The sequence below is a fragment of the Passer domesticus genome, chromosome Z (assembly GCF_036417665.1).
Source record: "Passer domesticus isolate bPasDom1 chromosome Z, bPasDom1.hap1, whole genome shotgun sequence".
Lineage (NCBI taxonomy): Eukaryota > Metazoa > Chordata > Aves > Passeriformes > Passeridae > Passer > Passer domesticus.
Genome location: NC_087512.1, coordinates 35032823 through 35049831, shown reverse-complemented (window position 1 = coordinate 35049831; position 17009 = coordinate 35032823). Strand labels below are relative to the sequence as shown.

Genomic DNA, 17009 nt, shown 5'->3' with positions numbered 1-17009 from the left:
TGTAGGAATATCAGACATAGTTTTATGCAATCTTTTAAAATTCCTGTGCAGTAGTGATAAATGTGAAACAACGAATATTTTTTCTGGTGTTTAAAAGCTGAAACACAAGAGCAGCCTGTACCCTAGGAAATTGAGTCAATATAGAAAAATTACAGTTTTTCCTCACTTGGAGAGTGGCGGCTGTATGGAATACATTTCTGAGAAAAGTAAGTTAAACAGTCATTTAATGAGATCAGGATATCTTGATTTGTTCCAGGGGACATGAAGATGCCAAAGAAGCAGGGTGAAAAAGTTCAAAAGTGAGCTTTTGATATTTTTCAGAAGGTTTAATATCTTTTCCTGTCCCCAAATTTTAGTATGCTCTTGCCTCTGATTAACCTTTCACCCCTGTTGTGTGGCAGAACAATGGCGACTTTGTTAAACTCTCAGCAGAGCTACAGCTACAGCATTATGTCCTACCTAATGTCTATTGGTAGTCGTCCAGTTTATCTGTGGTAGATTGGGGTTTTTTTTCCTTCTTTTTGTCTTTACCTTATCAAAGCAGCAGAAACAAAAAAATTAGTACTCATATTCTTCTGCCTTGTATTTCAACCCCAAATGCTGAAACATGATAGAGAAGCAGTTTCTTTTCAACCAGTTTAACATACCTTGCATTGGGTATTGGCTTTAAAATCATCAAAAGCATTTAAAAATCAGAGCTTGCACTCTTTTCTGACATGAAAGAAAAGCACTGTGTATTTTATACCTCACAGTTCTGTCATTTCTAGGAGCGGACAGAAATGACAACCATTTGAAAATTTTTTTCCAAAACGATATGTTAAAAATTTCCACAGCATAAAAGTAACATTAAACTACTCTTCAAAAGGGTCCCTAAGTCACTGGGGCTTTTACCCCATTTTGTTCTCCAAACTGTATTATTTATGTGTCATTGTCATGGATATCAATTGCCCAAATCATAGTATTTACAGTACCATAGTATTGAGGCTGTAAAAAACACCCATGTGCCTCCCCTAGGGTGTAAGTTCCCTGAGTCTGTAACAATATGGGATCACGAGTTCTGACCTCAAGAAATGAAGGTACAGAAGTAGGTCTCTATATTTATGATATATAACTCCATAACAGTCCCCAGAGAGGTTTGATAAACCTTTAAAATCAGGAGTAAAGAATTCAGCCAGAGTATGTGCATATTTATTCTTTCTGTATCACAGGGGAAGTATACAGAGAACTCATTCAATATGCTACACTTTCTCTACAACTTGCATCTGAAATTTGCAAAACTAGTCTGAAAGGTGCTGCACCTGAAAATATTTCATGTTTTGTCTGCTGGTTTTGCCTAAAGGTTTGGGGTCTTTGGCTTTTTTATAAATTTTCTTATGACACAAAGCCCAACCACTATCCTTTGTCAGTGAACATTTGAAGTTTTTGGTTTTTATTTTCTTATTGTTGCTGACAGCATTAAAAGTTGATTGCATATAAGCAAATATTGTAATAAAAATGTAATGGGTATTAATGGTTAAATTGATTGTTTATAGTGTGGTCTCTAAAGCATCTGAAACTCTCAGGTGAATTTGCTGTCTCCAAATTTAGGTAGCTAAACAAATGAGTTTTTACAGATTTGCAGACAGCCACAGTAGCTGAAACAGATTTTGCAGGCAAGAGGTTTACTATATACTGTACAGCCTTAACTGAAACATTTATTAAATCACTTATTGTCACTCACTGTAAATCACTTTTCCAATACTTTGGAGATTGAATTGTTGCTTACACAGCACTGGGAGTAGGCACAGTACTCCACTGGTGTCTGAACATCATGAAGAAATTCACCATCTAAATAATATACATGTACACAACCAAAACAAAATAAGAAAAATTTAGATGCCCAGGAGCAATTGCACTGTGTTGTAAGCAATGCACCAATTTCAAAAGGACCATTGTACCAGGGAAAGTTAGCAACACCAAACTATTCAATCTGTGTGCTGTGCTTTTGAAAACAAATAGATCAAATGATTGAAACAGAATCAAATGCTCTTTCAATGAGTTTCCATTAGTCCATTGTTAGTTGCCTAGACAGCCCAGGTCTGATTCCAGACAGTGCCATACCATCACAGACTTGGGGCTAGAAGTGTGAGAGCAAAAGTGCACTCACTAAAAAGGTCTGCAAGGTAAATGTTTTCATGTCTGTGATTGAAAGCTGAGGATAGTTAGGCACCTTGTGGTGAAAATCAGTTCATCTTTCCTGACATCTTCTCTTGTTACCCATCTGGGAAGGCATATCTCACATGTGATCAAAAGAATCCCCTTTCTTTGTACATGGGCCATAGGCTGTTCTCATGCCTCATGCGACCCCTCATCGAAGTAAGAGATCTGACTGGATTTTGAAGTGTGCAGGGTCCCCGCTCAGTGATCTCATCTTCCAGTTACTACAAGCATGGTGCTTAAGCCTGTGCTACAGCAAGAAGCAGCTGTCGTGGGAAGATTTATGGATTTTTTGACTCTGTCCCTTATGGTGCCATATGGAATTGAAGTCATGGATCATTTATGTAGTCAACTTAGATTACATTTTTTTAAGGATTTAGAAACCCTAGGACTGCAACCACTCTATCCTTGTTAACTGCTTTGCACTAAGTTACCAGTTCTGCTGAGTTGCCAATATATTCCCAGCTTGCTACAAGTTTTGATGGAGACATAGATATATGCATAGCAGCACTGTGTAGGAACGATTGTTGGGACTTCATGCTGCTTCTACAAGTAGTGTCCCTCTGACTGTCATCAGACTCTTTTTCAGTTCTAGTTTTAGTATAGTAACACAGGAGTAGTCCTTCAGAAGTCACAGATGACTTCTGAAGCTCTTTTTATTAATAATAAATTGAAATAAGAAAAAAATTTACAGTCACTCCTTTCTTTCATTGCTTTTCAGTTAAATAGAGATTAGAGATATTAGGTGTGCTCAAAAGAGCTGTATAACTTCTCAAAGATGCCACCAAATCTGCAATAGATGTTGGGCTAGCTGTTTCGACCCATGAATTATCCAGCACTTATTGCAGCATGAAAGTCTTCAGAGAATTTGGAACTACCTACTGTGTCTATTGCATAATATGCAGAGTCTGAACTCCTAAAGACTGATACAGGAATTTAAAAGATCTGTGGTTCTTTAAAGTGTGTTGGATAACATTAAAGATTATATGATGCCAGTCCCAGAAAAAAAAAAATCCTACTGATCTTCCTATGATATGGAAAAGGGAAGACTAAAGAAAAAAAAAAGCATTAAAAAAGTAGAGAACTTTTCAAAAGTAGAGTAGAAAAGTTAGAAAAAACCTGTGTGTAAGCCTAAGTATTTATCTGTTCATGGTGTTGCTGAAATAAAATTTGCTAATTTTTTGAGGAGTTGTTTTGTGACCCTGTCCTCTGCCCTCTCTTGTTCAGAGGCATGCACAGTATGTTTTCTGAATTGTTTTATGACTGAAAATGGGAAGTAATAAACATTTCTGAGTCTGTGTTTTGAGTCTGTATGTCAGTCTGGAAGATATTTTCTGGATTCACATTGTGACAGGATGTGTACATCCCATTCCTGTTCTGTGAAAACCAATAGTAGCAGGATACATACACATAATCCTTAAAACAAACGAAGCTTTGCAAACAGAGTTTTAAAACTAGTAAATGTTGAGGGTTTTTTTCCCCATCTGTGTATCATCCAAAAGCACACAGTACCTCTGGTGCCAATTAATCTAATTGGTTTGCTTATTTGGTCAATGTTTTCAAGTGCCACTAAACACTCTCAGACTTTGGCATGCAATTAAAGAAGATGATTTCAGTAGTTAAAAAGAAATAAAAAGGAGGAAAAAGGGACAATTAAACTGTAGTTGTGAGATGTCTTTGTGAGAGCTCGTGACTAAATGTGTATATGTTTATACAGATACATGCAAAAATATGAGTCTGTAACTGATTTGGAACATTAAATAGTTTCAAGATTTTTGTCTTTTACTAAAATTTCTTTGAAACATTAATAATGTACTGGCTTTTTAGAAAGATGGTTCTTTTTTCTAGCATTCTTTGTTTTTCAGTTTTGATTCCTTTCTCTTCCCTTTTCCTTTGTCTCTTGTCTTTACAATTATATCCTGCTCCTGTTTCAAAGACCATGATGGAGGCTGACAAGGAGCAGATTAACAGTGAGGTGGAAGAGGATGTGTGGCTCTCTAGGTCAGCATGGCATTTGCAGTGTTCCTTCAGCAGCAGTGGACAGAAAATGAAGGGGTTTTTTATTTTCAGCATAGTGTTTTTTTAAATCGCTGTTTAAAAAAGTTCTTGCCTACAGGAAACTGATAATACTGCATTGCAGTGTCCCAGAGAGTGAGACTCTGTGCAACAAATGAAACCCCCCTCTCTAAACATTGCTAATTGTACTTGAGTGTGTTGTCCTGAGCACAGGCTCATTACCTGGTGCATAATACCAATTCACACACTGTTGCCACATTCTCTTTATAGAGAAAAGCAAGGCACAATTCTTCCCAAGAATATTTCTGAGATTTACATTCTCTGGACATCAGAGAAAGGGAAAACACAATTCTTATCACTTGCTGTGCCTGTGTTGTGCCAAAGTGGAATGCAATATGGAGATTATTTACCCGAAGTGAGGATGTTTTGTTCCCTTGGCCTATCAGGGCCAAGAAGTGTGTGTGAGTTGAGACTGTCACGGGACAGTCACAAGAGAATCAGAGATGAGTGTAGTTCTGTGCAGTTGTGTGCAGAGTGAGTGCATGGCAGATTCAGTCTAGATGTACGTAATATAGTACAATAAAGTAATTAAAGCCTTCTAGTAAGATGGAGTCAGATGCATAATTCTCTCCCCTATGTTGGAGTCGCCTTTGATTTGTAATACACACACGCTTTCAATTTTCATTCTAGTTTGCTCAAAGTAGGTAGCTGGATGGTAACCCATAAAAAGCCTGGCTCACCAGTCATCAGAACTTTGCAATATTTATGCTTTTTCTTAAACAAATACATCAACATTCATTGATTACAAATTACATAATGTTACATAACTTTTCTATTAATTAGTACTCAAACCCCTATATGCTAGGCTCAGATCTTAAGGGGCTTAATATCAAGGGCAGAGCAGAAGTCCGTTCAGACTTTGAAGGCTCCATCCTTGAGTACTGAGACCTCCAGCTTGCTCTCTCCTCTGTGTAGAGGTCCTCTGCCTGCGCCAGAGAGCCCCCAGCTGTCCATAACCATCCCCTGGCAGCAGATATCCAAGGAGCTGTTTGGAGGACAGGTGTCACCTTCCTGTCCCATACTCTGGGTTTCTCAGGTCTGCCGCTCCAGACACCATGAGCTTGCTCTGCTGTGTCTGACATTGTAATCTGATGAATCTATGTTTCTTCCAGCCTCCCACCCTCACTCCATGATGCCTCATATAGCAAACAAGACTAAAGCCTGAATGAAAAAAATTAAAAAAGATACAGACACCAGGTTTTAAACTATATGAGATGCAGTAACTTCACAGTGGAAGAAAAGTGTCTCCTACTATGCCAAAGACTTTGGTGAGGATGTAGAAATTTACTAATGGCTGATAATTAAACCCCCACTCTTTCAAAGAGCAATGAAATATAATTGCAGTAGAAAATTAAATGTGTGGTTGGTTGAGTGAAATTTCATTTTAAGCAAATTACGTATAAATATGCAGAGCAGAAAAGAAAGTTAGCTGATTACTTATTTTTTATTTTTTGTACTGTAGTTTCCTTTTACTGGGCAATCTTTTTATGGATATTATAGTAATACTCTAAGAGAGATATGGAGAATCACCATATTTGAAGCTAATGGCATAAAATACAGTAATCTATCTATTGGTAGTTTGAATCATGTGAGTAATTCTATGCCAGCAAATGTCTTATGTCCCTGTGCTAGTCCCTTTAGAGAAAATGAGTATTCACCATCCTAGGTTTCCTAAAATGGAGTTATATACTTAGAAGCCTGCAGTTTGTTTATGTTTCTTTTCAAATTAATGGCACATTGTGGTTGTATTCAATTAAGCCTTTTTTTCCAGCCTTTGCAATCTTCAAAACATCTTCATGGGTTTTGATCTTCACATAGCTACATTTCTGCTAATTAGATTCAGCCTTGCACTGAATACACTCTGGTGTATAAATGCTAAAATAAGAAAAATAACTACTTGAATGGTGCCTCCTCAGCAATATTAAAGGCAAGATAGCACCACAGTTTTTTTGTATATATATATATATGTATGTATACACACACACACACACACACACACACACACACACATATATATACACCTATATATATACATAGACATATATAATATTTACATATAATTATATAAAATATACAAAAATATTTAAAGTATAAACATAAATATAAACTAAAAAATATATACATATACACATGTTCAAGAATCCACTATATTTTGCTTGGCTACTAATTTTCACTGCAATCACCGAAAAAAATGTAGGGTGAAAGGGTCTCCCTTTTCTTCCTTAGAGGGAACTAGGAGGTTATAATATGTGAGACCATGGGGAGTCCATAATTACAACACTACTACGCATTTTTACTGTTTATGAAATCTTTGTCAGGCTGAGGTGTTTTTAGTCTAAGGCCTTGCTTCTCACAGGAGCCACAGAAAATCCTTGGGAGAAAGGCGAAGGGAACAGGGACAAACAAGTATTAACTAGTTTTTACTGAAAGTCTAGTGTCTCATGAACCTCAGACTTCAGGACACAGTTTTCTTTAGACAAGGTGGTTGCTGTCTTCAACCACCAATAACACACAGGAAATTTGTCTTGACGGCAAATTTAGGGACAGGGAACAAGACTAAAAGGAGGAAATTAAGAGAAAGTAAGTATATTTATTTTCCTGTTGTATTTATGAGAAAGATGGAGTGAATAAAATGAACAGAGAAAACTTTCCATCTACTGTTTGTCTGATTTTTAAAATTGAAAGTACTCTGAGAAGAGCAATGAAATACACAAAGCATCCTAATGCAAAGTGTCTGTCACAGGCCAGTGTCATGTCTGGGAGCCAGTGGGCCTTCCTCTTTGATGAAGGGATCACAATGACGATCAGTTTGCATGGGTTAGGCCCTTACTCCTCTAAAACCAAATGTCAGAGTTCTCAAGTTCTCAGCAGTATTCCCTGTTAGATGCATATGCAGTGGGTTGTGAGTTGTCTTCATCATCTAGCTTTACATCTGATTTTTTTCTGATTTTATAGGCAAATGAATCTTTTTTGCTATGGATCATAATGGAAAAAGATAGGACAAAATAGATACAGTGAAAAAGAGTACTTAGATCTTAAATTCCTCTTGACTTGTTCTCTGTCACTTCATATTTTATGAAAATGGAGGAGAAGGTTGGAAACATCTGCACCGTTTGTTTTTGTTTGGTTGGTTGGTTGGGTTTTTCCCCCCAAAGAACTATACAGTTGATTTGCCTTTTCAAAATGTCACCCTTTTTTTGGTAGTAAAATAGTCAAGGAGCCATTGAGACAAATATATGAGAATTCTGTGTCTTAAATATTAAGTCTCACATATTCAGAAGAAGTTCTTGTTTCAGAGTCAAAAGCAAGTGTTTCTAGTGTTAGTGGTTATGATCTAAATATATTATGCCTTATGAAATCAGTGCACACTGAGAAGCATGCAAGATAGACAATTGCTTGGCAGTTATCACCCCCAGCCCACAAAAAAAAATTCAAAACCCTGTGAAAAACCCATCTAGAAACACCACAGAAAATTATCACCAAAGAAGCATAGAATTATGTGATAAATAATCTCCCTATGAATAATTTTAGTAGTTCTGCTATAAATAATGGGCTCAAAGCATTTGGTCATAAGCTCAGAGAAACAAGTTACAGTATTTTCCTGGCTTTCCACCACTTTTGGCTGGGATACAAAGTACTGTTCCACTCAAGGGTTAGGTTTCATTACCTCAGTTTTAAATAGGTACAAGCCACTATATAAGGGGTAATATAGTGTTAGAGGAATAGCTTTCAATATTATTCATTAATTTAGATAATATTTGATTTTTGTTGACATAGTAAATTTTCAGCCTTTCTGAAAATCAAGCCTTACATAGCCAATGGGTCTGTAAAAACAGCCCACCAAAGGTCATGTAGACAGGTAACACTGACAAGGAGCAAAGTCATGGACTTGGGCATCGTGGAGTATCTCCACCAGATAGCAATATAAGGATTGCTTGCTGTAAGCAGTTCCTTCAGACCTTGGCTGATGACCTAACTGCCTTCTGATAGATCCATTCCCTAACAGACTTCTTCTATTTGCAAATCAAATACCTATAAATGTTAGCTGAAATGTGGGAACAGTCTTAGTGGTTTATCATTTCATTCTGGGGAATAGCGTGCAGTAAATCAAGGTAAGTAGTCAGTAGCCTATTATTGTAAATGCTTCAAAAACAGTCTTGAAACAATGTTTACCTTTTCACTTAAGGTAGTTATTCACTGAGGTGCTATCTTGTGGTAAACCTAAAGGAAGGATTCAGCAGGCCCAGCATATGTTATAATCTGTAATCAAAATGTAGATCAAAGTTTGGAACTAAGAAGAAGTATTCTTTCAGACTTTTTTTTTTCTGCTATCATAAAACCCATTCTTTAAAGTTTCCCTTCTTTTCTAAAAGAATGAATATAAATGAATACTGTTTCTTTTGTGATATTATCCTAAGTACCTTGCAGGCATTGTACCCAAACTGGTTAAAAAAATTAATCTTAAAGCACGTTTTTTCAGACTATGATCTGGAATGCAAAGATGATAATTATGCCTTGGCCTTAACGCATCTAGAGCCCTGTTTAACAAATAATTTTCTTTTATTTGAGAATATGAATTACAAGTGTTTGGACTGAGCCTTTTTGTTATTATTAAAGATTTCTAATTTTTTTATGTTCTCTATGTAGTAAGCTACTTTGCATAAAGCTTTCTAAATAATTATTTGTGGCTGTAGTACAGATAGACAAACTGCACTTTTTAGATTTATTCGGGACAAGAGGCCACAGTCTTAAGCTGTGTCAGGAGAGGTGTAGGTTGGATATTAGGAAGAATTTCTTCACAGAGAGAGTGATGGGGCATTGGAATGGGATGCCCAAGGAGGTGGAGGAGTCACTGTCCCTGGGGGTGTTTAAGGAAAGACTGGGTGTGGCATTCAGTGCCATGGTCTGGTTGACATAGTGGTGTTCAAGCACAGGTTGGACTCCATGATCTCAGAGGTTTTTTAGGTCCAACCTAATTGATTCTGTGTGATTCTCTTATTTCTTACCCATGGCAACACCATGTGATATCTAGAAATTACTCTCTGTATTTTAACTAGTGCCTTGTCTTCAGCAGAGATGTTGGATGCTAGTTTAATGGTCTGTAAACCATTTTGTAGAACCAGGAGGAGCTATTAAAACAGAGGTCTCATCCCTTGGTGAATGGAGTTCAAAATTTCATTCAGTTAATTCTGAATTGAATGTAACAGGGAACACAAAATGTTGTCTGCCTGGCAAAGCACTGACTTATCTTTCTATTTCTTGTTTTGTGTTATTCTGTTTTAGAAGATGAAAGTGAGAAGCAATATATGCAGTGAGCTTTACAAAACACAGATATGGCACAGTGAAATGATATGACCTTATAAATGCTTTCCTAGCTTATGTAAATACAATCTGTTTTAAACACTAGCACAAGGTTATTGATGAAACAATACAAGTGCTAAACTTGGTGATTTTCCAAAATATCTTTGATTATTTCTAAATCCTTGAGAATTTAATTCTTGTAGGGTTTTTTTCTGAAATCTTACCTCTTTTGAAAATAACTTGTGAACTTAGGTCATTGACATTTTTGCCCTGCTAAGGCACAGGCTCCGTTGGCTGAAAATATACAAACATATTAACGTATGAATGAGTGCACTCCATGTTATTTTCTTAAATGCCCATTCAGTACTTCCTTTAGCACAATTACAAGACTGCAGTAACTTGCAAAATACATTGTACTGTGTGAATTTCTGTCCATACACCATTAATAGGGCTGGCAGTACATGGTGCTGCTGCTACTGTGTCAGATACCCACCAACAACAGGTGGGAATAGACAGGCTAGATAAGAAACCATACCTTAGGTTATCCCTGAACATATTTTTCTGCAAAAATCATCTGCAAAACCTCTGCTTTTCCACATGGAAATTCAGAATGTATCTCTAGACATACTGTAAATGTCTGCATTTAAGTCCAGCTTGCACTGTCTCCACTCTCCAGCATATTTGACACTTAGTGATGCTGGATAGCATCTCTTCCTGGCAAGAGGTTCTGCAAGTCTTAACTTGGTCATGTTTCTGCTGCCTACCTAGCCCTCATGCATCCTCCAAATCAAAACCTTTACCTCTAATACCTTGAAAATACAGCCCAGCATTTTATAAGACACCTCCCCTTGCATCTGGAAAGCATAACTATCATGCAGCAATAATCCTTAGAATGGACCAAATATTTTAGTTCAGCTAGAGACCAAAATCAAATGCCACTTTATTTACTTGGTTTCTCATCATACACAGTCTGTGTAACACATTTTTCTCATTGCTGAGATATGCAGTGAATCCTAGTCATGGACATCTGTCACAACTGAAGGCTGTATTTGGATCTTTCTGTCAAGCACCACTTTCAGACAATCTGTGTTCTGCCTATACAATTTCCTGTCATACTTTAAAGGGAAATGATACGCTATGCTTTTCTGTGGAGCTATGCACATTTCTGCTGAAATCTTGTATCCCAGACTTTGTGACATTTGAATGCTGGATGTAACGACCTCAAAGTCAAAGCACACTAATGTGGCTGGTACCCAGACAATGGCAAAAGATTGAAATTCTTACTAACATTTATTCAGACATATCCTGTGCCATGAGAAAGGGGAGAAATTGGTAAGGCATTTTGAAGCTAGCAGACCAGACTGGTTAAATTGCCTAACAACTGATGTTAGTATGTATCTGAGAAAGACAGGGTACAACTTGCTCATGAGCTGAATCCAGCCTTGTGAGACTTCTTGCTACCATTCTGCCTGTAAGTTATCAGAGTTCTGGTTTGGGATATCTCCTTGGCATACTGGACATGCCACTCATGATTTTCCTACAGCTTACATACTTCTGGTATTTCAATGGAAGTTCAGCGAAGAAAACATTGCATTACAGAACAACTATGTTGGCCTACTGTGTTCAAATTGGAATTTAATAAGTAGATTTTTTTTATAATATCTTTTTATATAATTGCTGTTTTCAGAAGATAATATTTTTCAATTAAAAATTTCAGTCTAGGGGTAGTCTGTTAAAAGGAAGGACATTACAGTTCAAAATATATCAGTATTATTCTTATTAAACAAAAAAAAAGAAGTATGGCTTTTATTGTCTTTGTTACTTTAAGAAAAGTTGATAACAATTGGTGTTTACTTCTTAAAATAAGATGAAAAATTGAAGAGTTCAGACAAGTTCATGATATCTGAAGCACTCCTCATGACTCATGTTGATTTACATTTGACAGGCTTTTTCCTATACTACAACTGGTTCTTAAAATGTAGGCATATGATTAAAGGTAACTTTTTTCCCAACATTATTGACCTCCTGTAATTACTGTGCTAACAGGAGGTGCAGAAATTCGGGAGTTTATTAAAGACACTGCATTGACTTAAGCTGCCTAACCATAAACATTGCACTCAGTAACACTCAGGAACATTCATGACCTTATGCATAATAAGCATGATGAACTGAAGGAAAGTTTTGAAGAGCTGACATTGAAAACACTGGGGGCATGGGGAACACTGTTTGCTTTACAGAAACAAACTGATGAAAATCTAATAATTTCTGACTTCAGCAACAGTTTTCCTCTCCATGCTGTGCCCTGATTGTATTTCAAGTGGATGAAGCGTGCAAACCAGTCAGCTCTCTGGGTCCATAAAAGTGAGAGGGGCTGTAAACTTAGCTCAGCTGTACAAGCAAACCTGCTGTCTGGCATCAATTCTGCTTGGTGTAAGTAGGAAATCTGAAACAACTGCAGCTCTTGTGGTAGAATATTCATGTGGAGTGGACAGTGAAATGCCCAGATTCCTTATTTAAACACTAAACATCTTGATACTATTAGCCAGCAGTGTTTTGCTTTTGAAAATGGAATCCTGATAACACTCTCGTCTTCACATTGTAAGCTAATAAATGTAAAGAATTTCATACATCATATCTGTAGCTGATGCATTTTCTTCTGCTTTGTTGCCAGTATTTGTGCAGTCTAGCCTCCTCATATGAGGAGGTCTTGACATTTTTATTATGTATTATCTCCATAATCTATGGAAAAACCATGGTAAATCTCAGTAGAAAATGTTATGACAGCCTTGAGAACCTGGGTCTTCATTTTGTCTTGGGAATGGTAAGTTACTCTTGCTTGTTCTCTCCTCTGGAATTTGCAAATATGTGCAAACTGTAAAAATTGCAAAAAAAAAAAAAAAAATTCAGGTGCCTTTTGGGCTAAACCTTTGGTATGATCAGACTAACTGAAGTGTAAAATATATTCTAAGTCCTCTCTTCAAAATAACTGACAAGAAGCATTACTTAAGAAAATGAAACATCTGTGTGTCTCAGCAGCAGATGGGTATGCTTTGATGTTGCCTAGATGAAATTACATTTATTGTGCGTGTTTTTAAAATGGGCCCATCGAAGTGTTGATACCAGATCTAAATGCTTAAATTTTGCATATTAGAGATTAGTCTTGTCCTGTGTCACTGTCAAAAGTGCCAAGAAAAGAAATTTATCTCTGCCTTTTATTTCTATATGAAGCTATACTGAGCTACAATTGCAACAGGGCTGGAAAGCCTAAGTTGGTTGTCATAGACCAAATTTATTCTCTAGGAGAAGGTGAAAGAGAATGCATTATATTATCTTTTTTTCTTACCTGCATAAAGCAAGGGAAAATAGATCCTTGAAAATATGGCAATTGCAATGTGGAATGTTTTATTTTTTGTGGTTAAGCCAAACACAATACCACATTATGTAATGTCAATAAATTAAAAAATCCATGCAGAAATAGGGCACTGTTTCCTCTCTCAGGGTGAATTTAGAGCTCCTCCCACAGGCATGATTGAAATGCTTTCCTTGACCATAGTTCAGTGTATCATTACTATCTCTAAACTTTGACTGATTAAGCCATAGGAAAGAAAGAAAGAAAGGAAAGAAAGGAAGAAAGAAAGAAAGGAAGAAAAAAGGAAGGAAGAAAGGAAGGAAGGAAGGAAGAAAGAAAGCAAAGAAAGAAAGGAAAGAAAGAAAGAAAGAAAGAAAGAAAGAAAGAAAGAAAGAAAGAAAGAAAGAAAGAAAGAAAGAAAGAAAGAAAGAAAGAAAGAGAAATAATATCTCAACTTGTGACAGTTTTTTCATCTCTTCCATGAGATCCTATTGACATAGTGTAGTTCAAGAAATAAGCCGCAGCTGGAAATCCCTTTGCTACATTATGTGGATTTCTAGGTATTTTTCAAATGGAAAAGGAAGATGACTCTTAGTAATCCATATGGGATACTTCACCCACATCCTTCCAGGAATGGGGATGCTGAAACAGATTTGTCGTGAGAAGCCATTAAACTAGCTACTTTTTTTTTCTGAAATCGTGCTGCAAAATATACTGGAAGAGATTACAGACCTATTTGAAAGCTGCTGGTGTACCTGAACCCTTAGTAACAATCCTTTCAGTGTAATCTTTTCTCATTGTCTCAAACACAGGGCTATATCAGTGTAAGGTCTATGTAGCAGAGAAAACATATGGGCATTTTCCTGACCAAGGGGCAGAATCATCCCATGTCCTAGGCTGAAGCTAGGAAAGCTATGATCAGGCAGATGAGTCAGGCTCAGGAAGCAACAACTGGTGGACAAAAAGACCTGGCCATGATATGGGCAGATCTGTGATAGAAAGAATTGAACTGAAGTTCAGCAATTTCTTTTCGTCTCATTGCTGATGAAAAAGCTTTTTGTCCATTTTAAGTCACCTGGGGAAAAGTCAACCACCAAACCACAGACCAGAATAGCTATTCCAACAAAAACAACAACAAAGATTTTTGCTTCTGTAAGTTTTCTGTCACAGATTTTACAAAAAGTTACTGCTAACTAACCACCAGAAGATATGTCTGTCACTAGCTTGCAAGGCTAATCCCAACACATACAGAACAGTTTAAGATGGAAGGGATCTCTGAAGATCATGTAGACCATCACATCTTGCTCAGAACAGGCTTAACCACTGCAGATTGCTTGGATCATGGTCCAGTCAGGGTTTTAGAATTTCCAAGGGTAGAGACTTCACAACCTCACTGGGCATCCTAGTCCAGTGCATGACCAACCTCACCACAATCAAGGGTTTTCTGGTGTTTGGGTAGTATTTCCCAAAATTCAGTTTGTATCCATTTTCAGGTGGTCTTTAACTGGGCATCACTGAGAAGTCTGTCTCAGTCTTCTTTACACCTTTCTATCAGATAATTATGCACATGCCTCTCAGCTTGCTCTTCTGCAGACTTTATAGCTCTCTCTCAGCCTTTCCTTGTATAAGAGATGCTCTGGTTTCTTAACCATTTTCCTGGCCTTTACCATGCTTTCTTCATTATGTCCATGCAACCCTTTTTGTGTAGAGAGCAGAACCTGACCAGCACAAAGATGTGTCTCAGCAGCACTGGGCAGAGAGTAAGGATCACTTCCCTGCACCTCCTGGCACTTGCCTAATGGAGCACGAGAGGCTGTTTGCCTTCTTTGCTGCAAGAGCACATTGCTGAGTCATAATCAAATGCTGCCCACAAGGACTCTTCAGGACTTCCTCTGAAAAGCTACTTTCCAGTCAGTCAACACCCAGGCATGTGCTGGTGCAGAAGTCCAGAATCTGGACTTCTCTCCAGATCCATGGCTTGACGTTTTCTTTCATCAGTCTTGCTGCCAATTGACCTGCAGATAGACTTTATACTACTGAACACAACTCTTTAAGCCTGGCAGTTAAGCCAGTTTTCATAATGTCTCACTGTCCATTTATCTGACTTCAGCTTCAGTTATAAGAGACTGTCTCAAAAGTGCTGCTAAAGTCAACAGTAAACAAGATGTACTGATATCCCCCATCCACTGAGACTCACCTCTTAGACAACCACCTCATAAAGGGCTAAGTGTGACTTTGTCTTTGTAATGCTGGTCTTCATTGCATTACAGAGGAACATATGCAAACCTTTGGAGAACTCCGTAAAGTCAGTTATTATCTGCGAAAGTAGACTGGCCACCAGCTATCTAGAGCACAGAAAAAAGAAGAAGTATTAGAATTGTTTCCTTCAGGTCATGCGAAAGGTCAGTAGCAGAAAAGGAACCAGAACACAGATTTCATGACCAAGACTTTTTTAGTGCCATCTTTACTGCTTCCCAAAACCAAAGAAATGAAGGAGAGTCACCATATAAAAGAAAAAACCAAACCAAAAACAAGATCCAAAACCTACAGACCCTGGAAACACTGACCTCAAGTGTTTTGCATTTAAAATAGTTACAGAAGCTTGTAATTCCCCTCTTCTTTTTCAGTGCCTCAAACAGAGAAACTCATTGTCCTGGCAAACATTCCTTTTGTCTGTCTCCATCTTTTTATGTACCACAAAGTATTGTCCTGAAGTACCAATTTTGTATTCAGCCACTGAATGCTTGAAAGATTATGATTTTGAGTCTTTGACCATATATGGGATCCTTTCTTTTCATCTGCAGCCACTAGTGTTCTACCTCTCAGCAGACTTGCTGCAGCCACATGTGGCAAAGGCAGAGCCCCCACATTGTGCTAGTCTCACACACAGTACACACATGTGGAATCAGGTAAATAAAACCTGTATATTAATAAATATAATGGAAACACATTGTGAAGAATGTAGGAATAATGCTTTAAAAAGGAACTTTCTAAGATTTCTCAAACAGTATGTCTGAGATTATGTTGCTGGGAAGTCAGAGGCACATTTTAGGAAAAACAAACAAACAAACAAACAAATCCCCCATCAAACAAACAACAACAACACCCTGGGGAAAGGGATCTGTAGTTCCTGGTTGATGGCAAGTTGAACATGGGTCGGCAGTGCCCTGGCAGCCAGGAGGGCCAGCCTTGTCCTGGGTGGCACCAGGCCCAGCATCGCCAGCCAGGCAAGGGAGGGGATTGTCCTGCTCTGCTCTGAGCTAGGGCAGCCTCAACCCGAGTGCTGGGGGCTGGTTTGGGAAACACAATATAAAAAAGGTAGTAAAGTATCGGACTGTGTTCAAAGGAGAGCCATGAGGAGGTGAAGAGCTTTGAGGGGAAGGTGTATGATGAGCTGAGCTGAGGTCTCTTGGTCTGTGCAGCTGGGGAAGATGAGACTGAGGGGAGCCCTCATTGCAGCTGCAACTTCCTCATGAGAGGAAAAGGAGGGGCAGGCACTGATCACTTCCCTGTGGTGACAGTGGCAGCACCTGAGGGAATCGCCTGAAGCTGGGTCAGGGGAGGATGAGGCTGTGTACCAGGCAAAGGCTCTTCCCCCAGAGGACGGGTGGGCACTGGAATAGGTTTTCCAGAGTCACAGCACCAGCCTGACAGAGTTCAAGAAGTGTTTGGACAATGCTCTCAGTTGCAGACTGTGACTCTTGGGTGGTCCTGTGAAGGACCAGGAGCTGGACTTTGATTATACTCATGAGTCCCATCCAACTCAGCATGTTCTATGGTTCCATGATTTTATGAATAAGAAAGGGAGCAAAAATATTAACAATAGAAAATAATGTTTGTAGAAGAAGAAAGATGTTCTTACAATCAGTGCAAACTGCTGAATATTTGAGTGCTTGCAGATTTTTCACTGCTTTTTGTCTAGACAGTAAAGGATAATTTGATTGTGACTTCCCTATACCTTTAGCAGTGAAGATCCTATATTCTGCATTGGATCTTCAGTGATATTAAATATTCAAAGCGGCTTTTGTGTTTCTAACTTTGTTTTACAGCACAGCACAGTGACCATGCTGTGGTTACCTACAGAACA

General features: G+C 38.0%; 1 long non-coding RNA gene across 1 annotated transcript; it reads right to left on the bottom strand.

Moving 5' to 3' along the window:
* Window positions 1-8458: 8458 nt before the first annotated feature.
* Window positions 8459-15977, bottom strand: LOC135291498 (uncharacterized). Its single transcript, XR_010354310.1, has 3 exons — window positions 15120-15977; window positions 9798-9867; window positions 8459-8532 (listed from the first exon to the last, which is right to left on the bottom strand). It is a non-coding gene; the product is annotated as an uncharacterized LOC135291498 (long non-coding RNA).
* Window positions 15978-17009: the final 1032 nt, after the last annotated feature.